This window comes from Moschus berezovskii, chromosome 4 (genome assembly GCF_049115385.1).
Source record: "Moschus berezovskii isolate FMDL1 chromosome 4, NW_MosBer_1.0, whole genome shotgun sequence".
Classification (NCBI taxonomy): domain Eukaryota; kingdom Metazoa; phylum Chordata; class Mammalia; order Artiodactyla; family Moschidae; genus Moschus; species Moschus berezovskii.
Window position 1 is genome coordinate 23461204 of NC_142463.1, and position 21752 is coordinate 23482955.

General features: G+C 49.7%; 1 protein-coding gene across 1 annotated transcript in view; it reads right to left on the reverse strand.

Moving 5' to 3' along the window:
* Positions 1–21752, reverse strand: part of AGBL4 (AGBL carboxypeptidase 4) — a 1400873-nt gene that overhangs the window by 144839 nt on the left and 1234282 nt on the right. The window lies entirely within an intron of this gene.

A 21752-nucleotide genomic window follows, 5' to 3' on the forward strand; every position in this document is an offset into this window, starting at 1 on the left:
GGTAGTGGGCGGCCGCTTGCCTCTCCAGCCTCTTCCCTGGGCCCCAGCCTCAGCTCTCGGCAGCTCCCCAAGCACGAATTTTCTCCCCACACCTTCACACCTGGGCGCTGCTTGTCTCTGCCTAGAATGCCAGCCCCCAGCTCGTCTGTCAGGCTTACTCCTACTCAGCCTTCCAGACTCTGCTCTGCTGTGTCTCCTCTGAGGAGGGAAAGATGAAACTAATACTCATCCAGGACTGGTTCTAGGTCATTCTGGAGTTACTGTTGTGTTGTATCTGATTCCATCAGCAAAACAGTTCTGTACTTTTCCCTACACAATGTGTCATGTTGAAGGTAATGTGAGGGCTTCATTCTGTTGCTGATGCTGACAATAAACAGGGAACGGGAAGCTAGGAATTATATAAGAACGTGCTCCAGGTGCAGGATTTCTTGTATATAATTTTATGGGAACATGCAGGTTTAGGAGACATCAATAGAGCTTTCCTGGAGGCACTGGAGAACCAGCGAATGCATCTGGGTAGAGATGGGACTTGTCGAAAGCAAAAACACCCAGGGCTGGCTCAGCCCAAGTGACTGAGGGTAAATCCAGCAGGAGGGGGAGAGCTGGACGGGGGAGACTGAGCGGGACATTGGTCCCCATGTTTCTTCTATTCCCTGAGGGGGTCCAATGGAAAGCCTGCTGGCTTCCTGGGCAGACAGACCAGGACTCAGATCCAGGCCCTGTAGATGACTAGATGTCAGGCCTTGAGTGAATTCCTTACACATTCTGAGCCTCAGTTCTCTGTAAAGTAAGAATAATATTCCCTAGCTCACAAGATAAACCTTAAGTGAGAGATGTCCTGCCCCTGCCCCAGGGCTCTGCCTGTAACAGCAGGTACCATGGGCAGCAGGGAACTCTGTGTGGAGCCCTCCGCTGAACACTGTAGGCTGAATCTCCAGCCTCTACTCACAGATGCCAGGGCAACCCCCAACCCTCTGCCCCATGACAATCAAAAACAGCTGCAGACATCACTGAACATCCCACATCTCTTCAAAGGTAAAATAACTCCCCCGTTAGACATTCTATAAACCCCTATAAAATATTCTTTATTCAGACTGGCCTTGCCACTATATTCCCAAGCAAACCTTCAATTTCTTAGACTTTCTGTCTTTGCCCCAACTCCTTCAAAAGCCTTTCCGATCCTTCCAGACTACAACGCCCTCACCCTCCTCTGAATTCAGAGCTCGATCTGGCCCCCTCATCTGGTCATGAATCATTCACCGCCTGGCTCAGGCAGGCCTGAGAACCACAGCTCAGATCTGTTCTGCTCCTCTGAGTCTCCGAGCTGCCTCGAGAAAACAGTGGGACTGGCAAAGTTTATTTTCAGTTCTCCCACTGACTCATCCTGCCTCCCTCTGGGTCACAGTCCCTTGGCGAGGCTCCAAACTCCCAGGACCTCAAACTTTACATCTACCAGGTAGACTCATCCGTGTCCAGGGCCAAGGACTGAATGTTCTCCCCGCTATGAGGTGGGAGAAGAAAAGAAAGATTTCCCTTGATAAGAGTATCTCCTGACAGAGAAACGCTCCTGACGAGAAATGAAGTGTTAATGCTGGGATTTCAGGCCTTTGGGAAAGGAGCCTCTACCTCCCTAGGACACCTCAGATGTCTACTACATTAAATCCACTTTTTGGCTTTAGAATGCAGCAAGGAGGCCTCTAACTTATTGGACGCTCCTAGAGACCAGCAGCTTCAGTACTCTTGCCTGGAAAATCCCATGGATGGAGGAGCCAGGTAGGTTGCAGTCCATGGGGTCACTAAGAGTCGGACACGACTGAGCGATTTTCACTTTTCGCTTTCATGCACTGGAGAAGGAAATGGCAACCCACTCCAGTGTTCTTGCCTGGAGAATCCCAGGGACGGCGGAGCCTGGTGGCTGCCGTCTATGGGGTCGCACAGAGTCGGACATGACTGAGGCGACTTAGCAGCAGCAGCAGCAGAGACCAGCAGAACTGCAAGGCCTGATGGATCACCTGATCCACAGTGAGGCCTGAGTGGAGCGGCCTCACTGTGAAGATGAAGGGAGAGGCCCAGAAAGGACAAACCACTTGCCCCAGGTCACACAGTTAAAGAGGGGAGGAATGGAGCCAGGTCTGGAACTCAGGGCATAGAGCTCCAACGTCCAAGCAGCCACCTCTCATGTCTCTGGGCTAACCTGGGCAATGTTCCTACAGGCTAGTGCTTAGAGAGGACCCGGGGATGCCTGCCAGGGTGGTGAAGGAAGCCGAAAGGCGATGGGCCTGAGACGTGGATGACAAAGAGCGGTTGTCATCATGACTGTCATGGGGCAGCACCCCCCAGCGAGGCTGCCCTGCTGGACCCCCATAAAGCCTGCACAACTGGGACTGTGGGCCTGGAGGCAGCCTTCCAGGAGTGGGAAGACTCTCTGCAAATACCTTTTTCTTTGTTTGGCTGCAACAAACAGCATGTGGGATCTTAGTTCACTGACCAGGGATCGAACCTGTGTCCCCTGTAGTGGAAGTGCAGAGTCCTAACCACTTGGCTGCCGGGGATGTCCCCATGACTTATTTTGACCCCAGCACTCTCCAAGCTCCTCCTGAAAGTCAGAATCAGAGCCGCCCACCCTGACCACCTGTGGAGATCAGGTCTCTTGGGAACCAGGCTGGGCGGCTGAGGGAGACTGTAGGAGGAGCTTCTCCAGGGATTGCTCTCGGCAACTCTTATGAGAGGTGAGTTAAACAGGATTGGGACAGTCTCAACTGTGACTTTAATCAATCCCAAGGAGAGCTCCGGGCCAGGAGGGCCCTGCAGAGCTGTTCTGGGAGGCAGTGGGGCTGGCCCTGGGTTCTGCATGGACAAGCTACTGGATGTGGGCTGCCAGCAGGCCTGGGGTGGAGCCTCAGGCAAAGGCAGCTTCCTACAGCTGAGTGTAGTTTCCCCCAGAGAGACTCAGCTGTGAGCTGTCAGGCACCAGCACTCCTGGGAACTGGGGAAACTGGTCCTGCAGGGGGATGGGATGGTGCACACAGCATTTGAGACACCAGCCTTCAACTGAGGCAGCCGAGGCACACAAGGCATATCTGAGGCCAAAGGACAAGAAGGCTGAGGATGAAGGACTCTTTTTCTTAGTTCAATTCTATACATATTTTCTAACTGATCATATGACACACTTTAGGCTGGCCACTGCTGCTGCTGTTGCGGCTAAGTCGCTTCAGTCATGCCCGACTCTGTGCGACCCCATAGATGGCAGCCCACCAGACACCTCCATCCCTGGGATTCTCCAGGCAAGAGTACTGGAGTGGGTTGAGGCTGGCCACTAGGGACATAGAAATCAGACACTGTTCCTGCCATCCAGGAGCTCAAAGACTAGTGAAGAAGAAAAATCAAGCCTGGCTTTGCAGTCACAAACCTGAACTGTGAAGTCAGACAGAAGAAAGGTTAAATCCAAATCCTGCCACACGTGCCCTTGACTTTTGAGATGGTTCATTTCCTCACCTGAAAAATGAGGATAATGGTATCAACCTGACAGGGGGCTTGTGAAAACGGAGACAATGCATTGGGTCTATGCCCATGACCTGACACATAGAATGTGTTCAGAAATGGTAGCTTGCAGACATTTAGAAGTTGCTTGGTCCAACTGTTTGACCTTACAGATGCGGTAACTGAAGTCACTAGACTAAGCAACACTAGGGTTACGACTTTGCCTGTCTTTTTCACAGATTGTATTCCCAGGGCCTTGCACACAGAAGGTACTCAGTAAATCCTCGTGGACTAGTTGTAGAGCACTTGCTCGCCCTTTGGTGGTGTGAGTGCATCAGGCTCGAATTGAGTGCCCAGGTTTTTCCTAACACTTGCTCTACCTTTCATCTGTCCCAGCCTCCAGAAATCTCTCACCAGGTTCAGTTTCAGGCTTATTAGTAAATGCAAATTGAATTACGAGTTGCCCTTTCACAACGAGGACAACAAAAACAGTTTCCCCAGGAAAAGAGGGTGAGAAGAGGTGAAAGCTGGGATGAGAGTCGAAGACAATACATTCTAATCAAACTTGATAAATATGTAAATTAAAGCAGCTAAACAGTTGGCTTTGACAAATGACTTCTCGGTAATGGATTTTTCCACACTGAAAGGCGAGAGTTCAGCCAACCTGCTAGTTGCAATCAGAGCCCTCTCCTGCTTTCCCAGCAATGCGCGCTGACAGGGCAGGCGCAGGGATGCTCAGAGGCAGAGCAGAGAACTGATCCTTCTTTTAATGGATGCCATTTATTGAGCATCTGCTGGCTGCTAGGCGAGCCTCCCTTGGCCCTTTGAGGGCAGAGAATCCCTGTCTCGTGGAGGAGGAAGCCAGGAAAAAGGCGAGGAAGGACTCGACTCACCAGACTCCCAAGCCTGGAGTTGCTGAGGGGCCAAAGCAACCAGATGTTGAGAATGTAAATTTAACCCCTCCAGTGGATTTATTGCAGTCTGGGGTGGGGCGGGGGATCTCACCAACTCAAAAGTTACTGCCTTTCTTTTTTTTTTTTTTCTCCCCTTACAGGGCCTGGCACAGAGGTGATCTTCAGAAAAGAGCTTTCCTTAACTTGCTACATAGCTTTAGAAGAACCCCTTCCCTCTGGCCCCTCCCATCTCTGTTTTTCCATTTGTAAAATTAGCTGTGGGGGTCGCCCTGCTGAAGGCCCAGACAGCATGGAGCAGAAAGGAGCCATCAGGCTGCAGATTCTCTGCAAAATACAATATAATTGTCATTGTAAGCTCTAAATTTGGGGGTGGGGAAGGTCATTACGCAGCAACAGATAATGTGAATAATTGCCATGAAATTGATGAATCTAATAATTTATGGGAGAGGTGGTTGAAAGGAACAGGCTTTGAGTGATTCCAGTGAGCCAGGCACTTTCCATACTTCATGACCCAGGTCTCAGCAGGCCCTGGGAGAACTGTTGTTTTCCTCATATCACAGACAAGAAATCTGCAGTTAAATGCATTGCCCAGGGCCATCCACCTAGCACGAGTTACGCTGGAATTTAACCCAGTCTTTCTGTCCCCTGAGACCAGTCTTTCTCCTGACACCTCCAAGGGGAAAAGCTCATTCCCCAGCTACACCAGATAAAAGATGTTGCTCTGCGTGTAAACATGGGCAGGCGCATGCATGCATGTGCTTCTTACTCCGACTCCTACAAATTCTCCAGTTTTTGTACAAAGTTATCAGAATTGAGGAACACACAGAAATTCAAGTTGAATGGTTTGCAACCTTGGAAAGACACTATTAATACAATCACCCCAAACAGAGAACCAATATTTATGAGCGCTCAAAATGCTTCAGGAAAAGTGTTTCCCAGTAGGGCTGAGAATAATGTGATCCGGGCCCTGAGCCGAAGACCTGTCTTGCCTGGTGCTGGAGGAATTTAGATTTGAAGAGTGTTCTTTCTTTCCTATTGAGATCTTCATCGACTTGTCTAAAAACACCACTTTCAATCTCAAATTCCCACTGGCATCTTCATATAAGCACCGAAAATGCTACTGGGCTTTGGAGATTTCATTTAATGAAGGAAAAGTATTTCTATTAAAGAGTGTAATTTTTTTTTTTCCTCTCCACACAACATCTTCAGAGGAGCTGGGGAAGCTAACTCGTTCGAGGCGCTGAGAAAATGAACCAACTCACGCCTCACCTGTGATGTGGTCACACAGACTACGGAAGGCAAGAAGAGTCTGTAATGAGGGGAGAGTACGAATGATTATAACAAACTTCCATGTCCCCCTGATGGCTCAGTTGGTAAAGAATCCGCCTGCAATGCAGGAGACCCCCGTTCGATTCCTGGGTTGGGAAGATCCGCTGGAGAAGAGATAGGCTACCCACTCCAGTGCTGATTCTTGGGCTTCCCTTGTGGCTCAGCTGGTAAAGAATCTGCCTGCAATGTGGGAGACCTGGGTTCGAACCCTGGGTTGGGAAGATCCGCTGGAGAAGGGAAAGGCTACCCACTCCAGTATTCTGGCCTGGAGAATTCCGTGGACTGTACAGTTCCAGTTGCAAAGAACTGGACACGACTGAGCGACTCTCACTTTCCCTTTCCCATGTCCCCAGGGCTTTATCGCTTATGAGCACTTTGGCACTCAGTAGGGAGATATTTCTGGGGCCACCACCCTTGTGCACTGGAAGCTAACCCAGGCTACTCACCCTGACCTGAGGGTCTGCTGCCCACCCACCCTCACCTCAACTCTCTCTCACCAGCTCATCACACCTCTTCACATAAGGGTTCGATCTAGTTTCTCCATCTTGTCTGTCTCCTTACCCCTCGGGTCTCTTCCCATGAGAATGGCAGCTCAGGAAACTGTCTCAGTAACTGCTGTGGACCTGGTTCTCACATGGTACCACACCCCCAGGTGGATACCCGTGATGACTGCATATTTATGGGGTCACTGAGCACAGCTAACAGGCACTGAGTGATGTGTCCTGGGGAAGGTGAGGGCCAAAGGAAGAAGACAGACAGATGCTTGAGATCAGATTCTCCAAGGTCATCCACCTGGTTAAGTGGTGAGAACAGAGTGGACCGCAGTCTGATGAATAGTAACACCTGTGTCCCTTCTCCCAGAGGGACTGCCATCCCTCCCAAAGAGGGCACAGAACGCAAGGGTGTGAGCAGGGCCGTAGGTGTGCCTGATACCTAACTCTGTCTCTGCCACTCACAAGCCATGAGGTCTTCGGAGTCACTCACTTGACTTTGGAGAGCCTCAGTCTCCTTATCCATTCAGGTCTGACCTAAATCAAATCCCTTATGATTATACGGTGGAAGTGAGAAATAGATTTAAGGGACTAGATCTGATAGAGTGCCTGATGAACTCTGGACGGAGCTTCATGACATTGTACAGGACACAGGGACCAAGACCATCCCCAAGGAAAAGAAATGCAAAAAAGCAAAATGGCTGTCTGAGGAGGCCTTGCAAATAGCTGTGAAAAGAAGAGAAGCGAAAAGCAAAGGAGAAAAGGAAAGACATAAGCATCTGAATGCAGAGTTCCAAAGAATAGCAAGGAGAGATAAGAAAGACTTCCTCAGTGATCAATGCAAAGAAATAGAGGAAAACAACAGAATAGGAAAGACTAGAGATCTCTTCAAGAAAATTAGATATACCAAGGGAACATTTCATGCAAAAATGGGCTCGAAAAAGGACAGAAATGGTAGGGACCTAACAGAAGCAGAAGATATTAAGAAGAGGTGGCAAGAATACACAGAAGAACTATACAAAAAAGATCTTCACAATCCAGAAAATCATGATGGTGTGATCACTCACCTAGAGCCAGACATCCTGGAATGTGAAGTCAAGTGGGCCTTAGGAAGCATCACTACCAACAAAGCTAGTGAGGATGATGGAATTCCAGTTGAGCTATTTCAAATCCTGAAAGATGATGCTGTGAAAGGGCTGCACTCAATATGCCAGCAAATTTGGAAAACTCAGCAGTGGCCACAGGACTGAAAAAGGGCAGTTTTCATTCCAATCCCAAAGAAAGACAATGCCAAAGAACGCTCAAACTACCACACAATTGCATTCATCTCACATGCTAGTAAAGTCATGCTCAAAATTCTCCAAGCCAGGCTTCAGCAATATGTGAACCGTGAACTTCCATATGTTCAAGCTGGTTTTAGAAGAGGCAGAGGAACCAGAGATCAAATTGCCAACATCCAATGGATTATTGAAAAAGCAAGAGAGTTCAAGAAAAACATTGATTTCTGCTTTATTGACTATGCCAAAGCCTTTGACTTTGTGGATCACAATAAACTGTGGAAAATTTTTCAAGAGATGGGAATACCAGACCACCTGACCTGCCTCTTGAGAAACCTATGTGCATGTCAGGAAGCAACAGTTAGAACTGGACATGGAACAACAGACTGGTTCCAAATAGGAAAAGGAGTACGTCAAGGCTGCATATTGTCACCTTGCTTATTTAACTTACATGCTGAGTACATCATGAGAAATGCTGGGCTGGAAGAAGCACAAGCTGGAATCAAGATTGCCGGGAGAAATATCAATAACCTCAGATAAGCAGATGACACCACCCTTATGGCAGAAAATGAAGAGGAACTCAAAAGCCTCTTGATGAAAGTGAAAGAGGGGAGTGAATAAGTTGGCTTAAAGCTCAACATTCAGGAAACTAAGATCATGGCATCTGGTCCCATCACATCATGGCAAATAGATGGGAAAACAGTGGGAACAGTGGCAGACTTTATTTTTTGGGGCTCCAAAATTACTGCAGATGCTGATTGCAGCCATGAAATTAAAAGACGCTTACTCCTTGGAAGGAAAGTTATGACCAACCTAGATAGCATATTAAAAAGCAGAAACATTATTTGCCAACAAAGGTCCATCTAGTCAAGGCTATGGTTTTCCAGTGGTCATGTACGGATGTGAGAGTTGGACTGTGAAGAAAGCTGAGCACCAAAGAATTGATGTTTTGAACTGTGGTGTTGGAGAAGACTCTTGAGAGTCCCTTGGCCTGAAAGGATATCCAACCAGTCCATCCTAAAGGAGACCAGTCCTAGGTGTTCATTTGAAGGACTGATGCTGAGACTGCAACTCCAATACTTTGGCCACCTCATGCAAAGAGTTGACTCATTGGAAAAGACCCTGATGCTGGGAGGGGTTGGGGGCAGGAGGAGAAGGGGACGACAGAGGATGAGATGGCTGGATGGCATCACCGACTCGATGCATACGAGTTTGGGTGAACTCCGGGAGTTGGTGATGGACAGGGAGGCCTGGTGTACTGCGATTCATGGGGCCACAAAGAGTCAGACACGACTGAGCGACTGAACTGAACTGAACTGTCTCCTTATCCATAAAATGGGAATAATAATAATAGTTGTGAGGACTAAATGAGCTAAAATAAATACCAGTGCTTGTCACAAGGTGAACCCTTGGTTAACAGCTACTATTCCTGATCATTCCATAAATATTCCTTGAGCTCCCAGTCACCCCCTCCCCACCCCCAGCCAGAGTCAGGTGCTGTCTGCTCTGTTCCTGCCTCGCCCCTTCCGCTATTACAGCAATTGCCTGGTGGTATAATATAAAAGTAATTGCTTCTCTTTTTGGTCTGCCTTTCCCCTCTGGTGACTCTGAGCTTTTTGGGGGGCAGAAGCCCTGTCTTGTTCATCTCTCTCTGGCACTCATTTTCTTTGTCTGAGACAGAGAAGGGCATTTTGACATGGTTGTTTTGATGCAAGAGTTTTGAAATGGCAACATTTAAATGTGAAATTGTTTTTGAAAATTACCAGGTACTGTGTGACGCAGACCCCCGCCCCTCACCCCGCACACATCTGTGCGTGTCTGACCTTCCTTGTCCTTCACTCCCACCAGCTCCTCACTGCCCCTGCCTCCTTTGTGGCCAGCTTGACCAGGAGCCTACTCTGAGCCCAACCTCTCCCCTCTCTGAAACCCCTGCCAGAGGGGAGGTCAGGGATGTGGAATTTCTTTGACCAGGGGAGCTAGCCTGAAATGTCTCCCAGGCACATTGTTTGGTAACATTTACTGAAAAACTGGTGGTGTAATGGTTTGTTTTCCCAGCTGTGTCAAAATGTCCCCATTTCAAAACACTTGTGTCAGAGCAGCTGCATCAATGTGGCTGAAACAAAAGGACTGTGTCAAAATGATGTGAGCTCTGCAAGGAAGCCACCTAGCATGTAGCAGTCCTAGATAATGGATTTAAAACCTACACCACTAAGTGGACTAACAGCAATCAGCGACACGCAATACCAGCTCTCCCTGTAGTAATTCTGTTTTGTTCTAATGAGGATGTTTCCACCACCATAAGGATCAGAGAAGTTAAGGATGCTGCCTTACGTCACACAGCAGAGATAATGAGAGCTGAGTATGGTCTAGTTAATCTCCCCCAGTTTACAGCCAATGTGCCAAGAGAGAAAGTGACTTAAGCAAGGTCTCATAGTGAATTAGATTTTCATGTTGGGTCAGAAACATGTGATCAGTTCTTGAATGATTTCTCCACTTCTGGACCACAGCATCACCACTGAGTGCATGGCCGACGCTCAGCAGAACAGAACAGAGATCATGGCAGGATGCTAAAGCCCTGGGCATGCTGCTTGCAAATTGGATTGGCCAAATTCTCTGTAAAAGAAGCTTTAGTGTCTGACTGGGCAGGCTATCAATATCCCATTAGCCTAGCAGTCCAGTGGAGCAGCAAGGCCTGGGCAACCCAGGTCTGTAGGAGGGAGGGGCGAGGGGCTGCAGTGTGGGCACAAATGAAGACCTGACCATTTGTATCCATTCTCCAAACTGATATTTCTATAGCTGGTGAAAGAATAAATCCCTGTTAACCTGGGTAAGGAAATTATCTATCTCTACTGTCTTCATGGCTTCCTGATTCAGGCTGAAAAAAGTCTTTCTTGGATAAAATAAATAATAAAAGCTTAATTTATAAGAACTTATTTTCAGGGGGCGTTTTCATAGAAAGAGGTTATCTGCTCTGAGGATAAGGCTTCTAGGATAAACCTGGACTCTGTTTGCAAATTCTACCTCAGACTATCCCTGGGGCACATGTGCCAATTCAGGGGATATAGGTTCGATTCCTGGTCTAGGAAGATTCTACATATCTCAGAGCAACTAAGCCCAAGTGCCACAACTACTGAGCCCACACACCCTGGAGAGCACCCTAGAGCCCACGCTCTGCAACAAGAGAAGCCACCTCAGTGAGAAGCCTGTGGATCACAAGAGAGCAGCCTGTGCACAGCAACAAAAACCCAGTACAGCCAAAAATACATACATACATACATACATAGAACTGACTAAACCGGAAGGAAAAAAATTAAAAATACCCCTGCCCCAGCCAAGGTTGGTTTGGGGGGTGGGGCTCAAGAAAATTATTCCTCTCATGCACAAGCACAACTGAGAACCACTGGTCAGTTGTGAGCTGGGGCCAGGCGCTCTCCTCCCTGGGTCTTGGTGTCTTTATTACGTCATCTGCAGAAAGAGGGGGGAGGGCTAGGTGGTCTCATGGCCCCGCTCCAGGTTGAAAAAGCTATGAACCTGGAGGTTTGGAGGACCTGGAGCTGGCTTGAGATGGCTCTGATCAGAGCACATTGGTCTTAACATCAAGGAGAGGGCACAGGGGGAGTGGACAAGAAAACATGCATACGTCAAGTGGATAACTTCTCGCAAACTCAGTTCTTTCCTGGAACGGGACAAGAAGTACTAAGATAATAGCAATGCAGCCTCTCTGGGAACTCAAAAAGCTTAGAGCAAACAGATTGGATTTATAACATAAATACAAGCCATGTGCATGAGGAGAAGAAGGAAAGGCATTTTCAAAGGATGAAGGAGGAGGATTAATAGATTTGCAATCAGAGACATAGAGGGGTTCAAATGTATGCACACCAGGAGATAGGGAAAACCAGGATCCTGGGAGGGCAGGGAAGAGAAAGGGAGATCCTGAGGGCTGAGCATCTGATCTGTGTGGGCACCAGGGGGCGTGTTATCGTCTAATCTCCTGTTCAGGCGGCTCCCAGAGGGCAGGGTCTGATCCCCATCCTCCAGACCCCACAGGTGGTGAGCAGCTGTGCTTGGAGAAAACCCAGGTAACTGACTCCAGAACCTGGTGCTCCTTCCCCTCCAGCTTGGTGCCTCACTTATCCAGAGCTTCCCCCTACTCATAACCTCACACATCCATATCACAGCAAAGAGCCAGAGGGAAGCAGGAAGTGGCTCAGTTCAGTTCAGTCACTCAGTCGTGTCCGACTCTCCGCGACCCCATGAATCACAGCACGCCAGGCCTCCCTGTCCATCACCAACTCAAAGCCATCCAAATCCAGATGCACAGACCCCACAATAAAGTTCCTGTCAGGACTCAGGAGAACTTGTTGGGGACACGCAGTGACAGGACAACTTGTTCCTCTTGATTTCTGAGAATAAAGAGCAAAGTGTACCTTTTGAGAGCTAGTCTCTGAGCACAGAGGGAAATAGGATGGGACTGGCGAGGCCCCCATAGAGAGACGGGGGCCTTCCCAGGATATGTTCCTGACTGCCTGACATCATGAATGCATCGAAAAGAAGCCGGCGTTAGCTGGCAGTAGGCTGGGTGCCTCTGCAGCTCCGCAGGGCAGGGCAGCCCAGCCTGTCTCTGGCAGGGAGAGGGACGCTGACGGCACTGAGATGGTCCCCTTGACGCAGCCAGCGCCACAATGGGGTGACCACATGGGTGACTATCCATTGGCGCCCTGCTCTCTCACCCCACTTTGGCACTCAGCCAGCTGCCTTCTGGAGATCATTCACCTTCTCCGCCCGCTCTCCTGGTCCTTGCCACACAGTGCCAGTGCTGAGAGCTGGAGACAGCGGGCAGATGCAGTCATGAGGCTGGCTTCCAGAAACTTACCATCTAGTAACCACGCACTGGACTTTCTGGGTGGCACTAGTGATAAAGAACTCACCAGCTAATGCAGGAGACATCAGACGTCAGAGACATGGCTTTAATTCCTGGGTTGGGAAGATCCCCTGGAGGAGGGCATGGCAACCCACTCCAGTATTCTTGTCCAGAGAATCTCACGGACAGAGGAGCCTTGCAGGCTACAGTCCACAGGGTCTCAAAGAGTTGGACACAACCGAAGTGACTTAGCACGTGTGCATGCAATCACACACTATTTGTAAAATGGGAAGCATATTTTGTATTGGAGGCCCAAGGGCTGGGGAGAGTATGCTTAGCTATCTGCCGAGTTCAACAAAGACAGGTGCTGGATTGGAGGTTCGAGGTGTTTCCGAGGTGTTCCCAGACGAGCCAGTGCTGTGGGGTGAGTGCGTCCCCCAGACCAGCCCCCTCCTCTCACTTGGGTCACAGCCCAGCAGTGGACTGAGCTGATCAGGAATCTCCTCTCTCCCCCCAGCCCACCTTTCCCTCTGGTTTGAGGGTAAAGTGAAGGTCCTACATGGCAGGGGTTGCGCCTTCGCCTCCCTGTCTCATAGCAGATGGTCCACGTGTGAACGATGGAGTGGATGGACAAGCCAGTCGCTCACTTTAAAGACCTGCCGTCAGACAGCACATGTGACTGACTTGCGCTCGCTTTGCAATGGTGCTAATGTGGCAGTGGCAGGGCGGTAAATGTCTATTTGTCTCCTCATCTTCCAGCAAGGCCATATTCTCCAATCCCCGAGTTTCCCACATGTCCTTTCAAAGCCCTTCTCTTTAATGCCAAGTGGAGGAGTTCCAGACAGCTATTTGCATTTTCAATTCTAGAAATCGTTAATATTTTACAACTGCCAGCACCATGGTTTATTAACACGCTTGCATTTCCTACCTGCTACTGTTTAAGGGAAACTTTCTATGTGAGAAATATTCCAACACTGGGTGATGTTCCAACCTTTGTTGAAGTCCTGTGCTCAGTTCCCTGCTCTCAGGAACTCAGTGGGGGCAGACGGAGCTGTAAGTGGAGAAGGAGGATTTCGAGTGACTGCTGTGTGGACCGAGGGTCGCACAGGGGATGGGAACTCAGAGGAGACTCAGGCACTGCCTGAGCGTGGGGTCAGGCTTCTCAGAGGGGGGTCTTTTATTCCAAAGGAATGTTCCTGCGAAGAGTGAGTCAGAAAACCTGTGCTGAGACATGGCCCTTCCCATTACTTTCAGTCATCGTGGCAATAGGTTGAATTAAGATCAAGTGGCTTTAAGTTAGATAGGCCTGGGTTCAAATCCCAGCTCTGACACCTCCAGCTGTGTGGCACTAACCATAACTAATAGCTTTCGAGCCTTTTCTGGGTGCCTCTGTGGGTCAGCACAATGTAACTGGCCCACAGAGGAGGTGATCTCATTGAGTGGTCACAGCTGTGGGACCTGACCCTGCCCATCCTCTCTCCTCCCTCCCACCTCATCTCTGCATTCACTGGTGTGTGCAATTTCCTTTGCTGTTCACAACCACCCTATAGGGTAATTCCTGCACTACCATTTCACCAAACAAGAGACTAAGAAGCAGTTTGAATCACTCGCTGTAGACTCCAGAGATGACCCATCAGGATTTAATCCCTGAGCTTCAGGGCAATTAAACACTGAGCCCTTCTGTCTCTCACTGCAGGAGCAGGCGTGAGGACTAAAGCCGGTGGCACACAGTGATGGCACTCAGTAAGGTAGCTTTTGTGGCTGCCCAGTGTCTCCAAAGCCCAGGTTGTGAATCCCTCCTTCACTAAGCCCCTCACCCCAATCTCTCTGGCCAGAGGACCCTGGGTGTCCCTGGTTCATAGACAGTCCCCAGCATCATTGCCATCCTCATGAGCCATCGTCACCTCCCCCTTTCTGTCCACCGCCAGGGACGCTCAGTGTTCTTGGCACATGGGAAGTCTGAGGCCAGTGTTGGCCACACGGATTGAGAGAGAACAATATGAACCACACCAACTGCTGGAAGAAAATGTTTGCCAAAGATCTTTAGTCTGGACCCATCAATATCAAAATGACACCACTGTAATTTGCTTTCAGATTCAAACTGGAAAGGTGAACTTTGACCCTGTCAAAAAAAATAAGAACAAATTAAATTGAAACACAGAGTCATTTCCCTTGTTCCAGGGCTCTGGATTTCTAATTAACGTGCAGCCTGATTCTAAGGGCTGTAGGGGATCCGGAAGATGGTGTCCGTTACCCTGCTAACGGAGCAGAGCTCAGGAGAGAGCTTTTTGTTCATCGGTTCATTTGTTTTTCTTTTCCGGGATGTATTGTGTTTCTTGTGGTATAGGTCCTTAAATAAGAGTGATCCCAGGTGATTAGAAAAAAAAAAATAATTGATGGAAGCTGACCTTGTACAAAAGAGACCACAGCAAAACAACCTTCAACACAATCACTCACCCTCCCCATCCCAGAGGGAAGTAGCTCAACCCCAGCAAGCCAGAAGCACCGGGTTGAATATCAGCAGCACTAGCTGAAAGGCGAGGCTCCATTTTGGGGAGACGAAGGGTAAAGAGCCCCCTGGAGCACTTAACTTAGAGTCTTGGCGAGGTAGCTCTAGGGTGTTGGCAGCTAAAGCTCTGAAACACTGACATGGAGACAATGGTGAATGACACAGGGGCCTCACTGAGCCAAAAGGGGGCAATGAAAGCAACTCCAAGCTAGGAAGGGGAACACCCAAACAGAAGGCAAGATGCAGCCTGGGGCAGAGGTTTCTAGGAGCTGCCGCCACACCTGCTGAGGGTAATGAAAAATGGGGTGATGTGCCTAACCCACTGACCCTAAACTTGCATGAGAGACCATTGCCTGTGTGCTTGCTACAACAATAGGTTCCTGGGTCCTTCTCCAGACTCACTAAATTAGGATCTGCAGCAAAAGGCTTGGTGATGGATATTTTTAGTCTAGTGCCCTGAATGCTTTTTATGATCAGACAGTTTTGGAAATTAGTGACTTAGAGCACGAACACTTTCACTTATTGGAGCCCCTGACATACTGTCAGGTCTTGGGCAGGTCATTTGGTTTCCCTGCGCTTCCATTCCATGTCCGTACAATGGGGATGGGGACCCCTGCCTGTTGGGGGTCTACTGCATCTGAGGAAGAAGTAAGATGAGTCTGTCAGGTGTGTCCCGGGGCCTGGCCCCTGGGAGGTGTGCCATGTGTGTGGAGCCTGCCCTCATACATGTGGGGAGGCTGAAGTCCTCCAAACCAGAGCCTCCAGTGTTACACTGAGTGCCTCTTTTTATTATCAATCCAGGGGGACATTGTCACATGTCTGCCCCAACACAGGTGCAAAAGTTGTTTCAGTCACGTCCGACTCTTTGCCACTGTATGGATTATAGCCCACCAGGCTGCTCTGTCCATGGGATTCTCCAGGAACGAATACTAGAGTGGGTCACCATGCCCTCCTCCAGGGGATCTTCTCAACTCGGAGACTGAACCCACATCTCTTATGTCTCCTGCATTGGCAGGTGGGTTCTTTACCACTAGCACCAGCTGGGAAGACTGCCCCGACACAGGAGCCAGTGCCACAGGGCTCCAGACCTTCAGCGGTGGAGGGCGTCAGAACACAGGGCTCCCTGGGGAAGTTCTGCTAGGAGAAGCCAGGGTGGAGGTGACCTCCCAAGGCCTTGATGGAATCAGCCCAGGTTGATGGCTGATCTCTAGATTCCCACTCCTCACTCCTGGGTCTCCTGCCAAGACTCCTAACCCCAGAGCAGTAGGTTCAGAGACAGGGCCCTCAGCTCAGAGTGAGCCCTTAATGAGGGCTTTCCCTCCCAGCTCATGTAAGTTCTCCAAAAGACAGGACTCACGGCGGGCAGGGGAAGGGATTTGTAGTCAGGCAATCTGGGTGAGGAGATGCGGCCATGGCAGGTGTGCCATGGGCTGAACTGTGTCCCTCAAATTTATATGCTGAAGTTCTAACTTCCAGCACCCCAGAATACGGCTGTATTTGAAGACAGGTTGCTTAAAGAGTTAATTACGGTGAAAAGAGTTCTTATGAGTGGGCCCTAATCAGTATGACTGGTGTCCTAAGAAGAGGAGATTAGGGGACTTCACTGGTGGTTCAGTGGCCAAGCCTTCACATTCCCAATGTAGAGGGCCCAGGTTTGATCCCTGATCGGGGAACTAGTTCCCATCGGGGAACTAGCCCCAGCTAAAAGATCCCACGAGCCACAGTGAAGATTGAAGGTCCTGTGTGCTGCAACGAAGACCCAGTGCAGCCAAATAAGCAAATACAATTTTTATTTTAAAAAAAGAGGAGATTAAGGGACTCCCCTGGTGGGGCAGTGGATAAGAATCCACCTGCCGGTGCAGAAGACATGGGTGCAATCCCTGTTCCAAGAAGATCCCACATGCCATGGGGCAACTAAGCCCATGCTCTACAGCTGCTGAACTTGTGTGCTGGGACCACGGAAGCCCATGCGCCCTAGAGCCTGTGCATTGCTCAGAAGAGTAGCCCCCACTCCCCACAACCAGAGAAAGCCCGCTTGCTGCAATGAAGATCCAGCACAACCAAAAATAAAATAAATAAATAAATAAAGTATTTTTTTAAAAAAAGAGGCGATGAAAGCACAGACACTCACAGAGGAAAGACCATGTGAAGGCAGAGAGAAGATGGCCATCCACAAGCGAAAGAGAGGAGCCTTGAGATTACAACCTGTCTGACACCCTGATTTCAGATTTGGAGACTCCTGCACTGGGAGAAAAGAATGTTCTGTTGTGTAAGTCCCTAGGCAGTGGGGTTTGTACAGTCGCCAGGGTAGACTAAGACAGAGGAACCCCAGCTCTGGGGCCAGCTCCGTCCCTGGCTCTTTGACTTCTATTTTGGGAAATTCTCCCTCAGTTTTTTTCACCTGTGAAAGAGGAAACTGGTATGTTTGACTCAAGGTTGTTAACCTGGGCATAACTCGAAGAAGACAACCTAAGTGTGGCATTACTGAGTGCGATACGTGTTGTCTCCTACCCCTGTTCCGCTGTATCCTGCAAACTGTCACCTTGATTTCATTACCTAGGAAATGGGGATACAACCCTTGTCTACTCATTTAAGATTGCTTCTGGGAAGCCAGTAAGTTTGCCTCTGTGACAGGTTCAGGAAAGTATAAAGCGCTTGACAGATGGAAGGAACCTCTGCGTCCAGGCAAAGTGGTACATCATCTTCCCTGGGAGCTACTTTCAAACTAAGATCCAAAGTATAGAGCAGCTGAAAGAACCTTAGATTTAGACACATAGGCTCTGGGTCCGGGCCCCAGCTCTGCCATTTCAGTGAAAACATGGGCATGTCACTCACCTTCCAGGTCCCGCCTATGAAACCGGGGTGGGGCCATCTGTGAAGGAAGATGCTGATTCTTTCCATCAAACATCCACCAAGTCCCAGGTGGTCCCCTGTGCTTGCCCAGCTCAAGAAATTTTCTCCCCTGCATCCCATGGCATGGTGAGAAATGGGGGCCAGAAGACTCATTCTGGTGTTTGGCAGAAGCTCTACTTCTTTCCCATCAGAATCCCCTTCTGATACAGACATCACACTCTTCTAGAAACCTAACAGAGAGCACGTGCGCCCCATCCCCCCTCAGCCTTCCCCTGGGGTCACCAGCAGACTCGGAGCCAAGCTTCCTGCCCTCCACCTGTGCAGTCGTGCAGAGTCTCCTTCAGTGAATCACAGCTGACCACTAGCTTCCCCACACCACCCAAACCATCAGGGCAGGAGGAAGTTTGAGGGGGTGAGGCAAAAAGCATTACAAGCAGAGTCTTAAAGAATTCTCTCTCCAGCAACACTCATCCAGGAGAGGCTGTGTGCAAGAGGGCAGAGGGCTGGGTCTGCTGCCCTCAAGGGTTGGCCTCACTCTCGGTCATTTGGCTCTATCAACAAGTGAAGACATAGGTAGTCAGGGTGGGAACCACTGATGGGAAGGTGAGGGTGGCGCTTACTGATGAGCCTCAGGGAATTCACTCTGTAGTCACAAACCAGTCAAGAACTGAGATCTGAAGTACAGAGCAACAGAAAGAGCAGTGGCTTTACCAAAACCACACTGGATGTACTTACTTTCTACTTTGCTGTGCTGGGGAAGGGGGATGAATGGAAAGATGGCCTAACGCACCCTCCAGTTTGAGGCTGCTTCAGTCGTCTCTGACTCCTTGACTGTAGCCCACCAGGCTCCAGTCCATGGGATTCTCCAGGCAAGAATGCTGGAGTGGGGTGTCATTTCCTTTCCCAGGGGATCTTCCTGACCCAGGGATTGAATCTGTGTCTCTTGTGTCTTCTGCATTGGCAGGTGGGGTCTTTACCAGCTGAACCACTGGAGCCACTTTTTGCAAATCAAATAAGGAAGCTCTCATTGGCAGTCGTGTAATGTTCTAAAAACGCCCAGAGGAAAATCATTTCTCTGGCTCTGCAGGCCCTCAGAGTCTGGCTGCCTAGACCATTAGGTGGCCAGTTCCAGAGACCACGCCTACTCCCCCAGGAAGGGGTCAGGAAGGGGTCAGGGTGGGAAGATGTTCCTTCTCCTGTCAGAGGGTTGTCATTGTGATTATAGTTGAAGACTCAGGTTGTGTCAGCCTGTGTGGATCCCTCAAAGCACTCTTACACTGCTCTGGAGTTCCTAACAGGGTTGCCTCCTGCTGCTGGGCCAAGGTGAGGGGGTCTGGACACTGGTCAAGAGAAGGCCAGACAGGAAGCTTGTTAGTGAAGAGTCCAAGTGGGAGGGAGAGAACAGAAGGCAGAGGCAAAAAGGGCCGTGAAGGAGCCCCCTGCCCACGACCACATTCACAGCCCTCTCACTGTAGCGCAGCCCGAGTTCTGCCTGCATTTAACAGAGCTGCTGGGAAGCCAGGAAGGCAACCTGTGGAGCTGGTGAGGGAGACGGTCAGGTCAGGTGACGGACAGGAGAGGTTGGGACGTCTGCCAGGGAGACAGAGGCAGATGCAGGCAGATGGAGTCAAGACAGAGAAGCAGGCAAATGTGGAGAAGGTGACAGACACGCAGTGAAGGCACACAGAGAACCCGAGGAGGGAGGCGAGTTTAGAGAGAAGGACGAGACCCGGAGGAAAGGCCAGGGGAGCTGCCCGACCATTGGCTTCAATTGAAATCTGTAAACGTGTGTCCAGAGACTGTGGGGCTGGGACGGAGCTGAGCTGCTTAATGGAGAGGTGAGATGGAGGGAAGGGCCCCACGGGGCTCCTGTCAGCCGGCGATGAGTCTGCACTGCAGGCCGTGCCCTGAGCTGAAGCCACCCCAGCCTCAATGCACACAGGCAGCAGGACAGGCTGTCCATGCAAACGGCCTTCTGTGACCTGGTCTTGTGATCTCAGAATGGAGTTGTTAGTCTGCAGTGGAAAAAGTCCCCAGACCAGGGTTTGAAACCCAGATCTGTTGATCAGCAGCTGTGTGACCTTGTGTCTATTTCTTCACCTCTCTGAGCCTCACTGTCCTCCTATGAAACAAGGACACGAACGCCATCTGTTGCTTCCATTCTCCCCGAGAGTTTCTGATGATCACGTTGCTGTATGTGGTCTGTGGAGGCCGTCAGCCAGCGCCTGTGGCAGCTCCCCCGACTTTGGAGCCCTGCTCATGATGACCCTCTCCGCGGCTGGCAGGTTCCTCTGAGGTCTGCTCAGGTGTCACCCCGCATGGGGAGCCTCCCCATCACCCTCTACATTGCAGCAGTCTGCCCTTCCCCCACTGTCTGTCCATAGTACTTGCCACACCCTGAGGCGTGGGTATTTATTTTCTTCTCCTCACTGGAATACAGGTTTCCTGAAGACAGTCACTTTGCCATCTGATTTACTGCCTGTAACCTCAAAACCTAGAATAGCAGGTACAGAATAAATATCTATGGAAGGAAGAAAAGAAAGAAGGAAGGGAAGCAGTGGGGAGAGAAGAGACCTTCACACCCCTGCATGCCTCTGGCAGCTCAGAGGATCCAGAGGAGTTCAGTGTGTTTGGAAAAGATGATGGAGGTGAGGACCCTACTCAGCCAAACTCCACTGGTCCTTCTCTTGTGTGGGCCCTGGAGTTCTCTCTACTCTGGAGCCCACCTAGGCTTTCAGGTCATCCCTCCCTCCTGCTTCCGATGCTCCTGGCTCCCCCACAGCCCTTTCCATGCATCCACCCTGCAGGCACTGTCTTGGGCCCAGTATCCCTTCCTCTGCTCTACTCCTGTCTTCAAAGTTTATCTCCAGTCCTGCTTCATTCATATCCATCCATTCATGCACTCCTGCTGACTGTTGCTGAGGGGGATGCTTTATGCAGTCAGAACAGATTCTACCAGCTCAGAAAGTAGACACTGATGTTATGGAACCCATGGCCCCAGGGGCCCAGATTCCTCCAATATTAGAAGACAACTCCCTCTCCCCTCACTAACATTGCAGGGGAGACCAGAGTACTGCTGAGAAGCTGCCCGCACCCTGAACAGGTGATGACACAAACTGCTTTTCAGGGATTAAGGAAGTCATTGGTGTTGGACCGAAAGGCTGAGGGCATACAATCGGTAGCAGATCACATGTAGGGAATTATACGCGTAAAATAAAACAGGGCAAAAATAGCAAAGTATCACCTTATCAAGTGTTGAAACCTACCCTGAACATCTAGGAACATAAACAGAGGTTAAAATCAGACTAACCAGGAGAAGCAGCACAAATATGGCAAATGTGAGTCATGGGCCAAGTCCCTAAAAGCCACATTGAAAATACGAAGAGAATAAATGGAATTAATTTTACTGGTATATTTTATTTTACTCAAGTATCTGAACTATCATTTCAACACATAATTAATATGAAAAAATTTATTAATGAAATACTTGTATTACTTTCTATTCTAAGTCTTAAATGCAACTGTGTATTTTACACATGGGCTTCCCTGGTGGCTCAGCGGTAAAGAATCCATCTGCCATTGCAGGAGACATGGGTTTGATCTGGGTTGGAAAGATCCCCTAGAGGAGGGCATGGCAACCTACTCCAGTATTCTTACCTGGAATATCCCAAGGACACAGGAGCCTAGTGGCTACAGTGCATGGGGTCACAAAAGGTCAAACATGACTTGGTGACTAAACAACAAATTTTACACGTGAGTGCGTCTCCATCGGACTGACCCCAGTTGAAAGGCTCACATGTGCCTCAGGGCTGTGTTCTGCACAGCACAGGATCAGAGGACTCCGGGAAGCCTTTTGGGAAGGAGTCCCTGAGAAAGGAAGAGTGTTCAGAGAGACAGAGTGGGTGGAAGGCTTTAACATTATGAGCCAAGGTAGAGCATTGGGAACAAGAACTTTCTGCTCACAGAAGGCACTGTCCTGGCTGGAGTCTTATGGGCGAGAAGTTGAGGGTGAAGGCCACGGAAGTGCCCCCTTCTTTG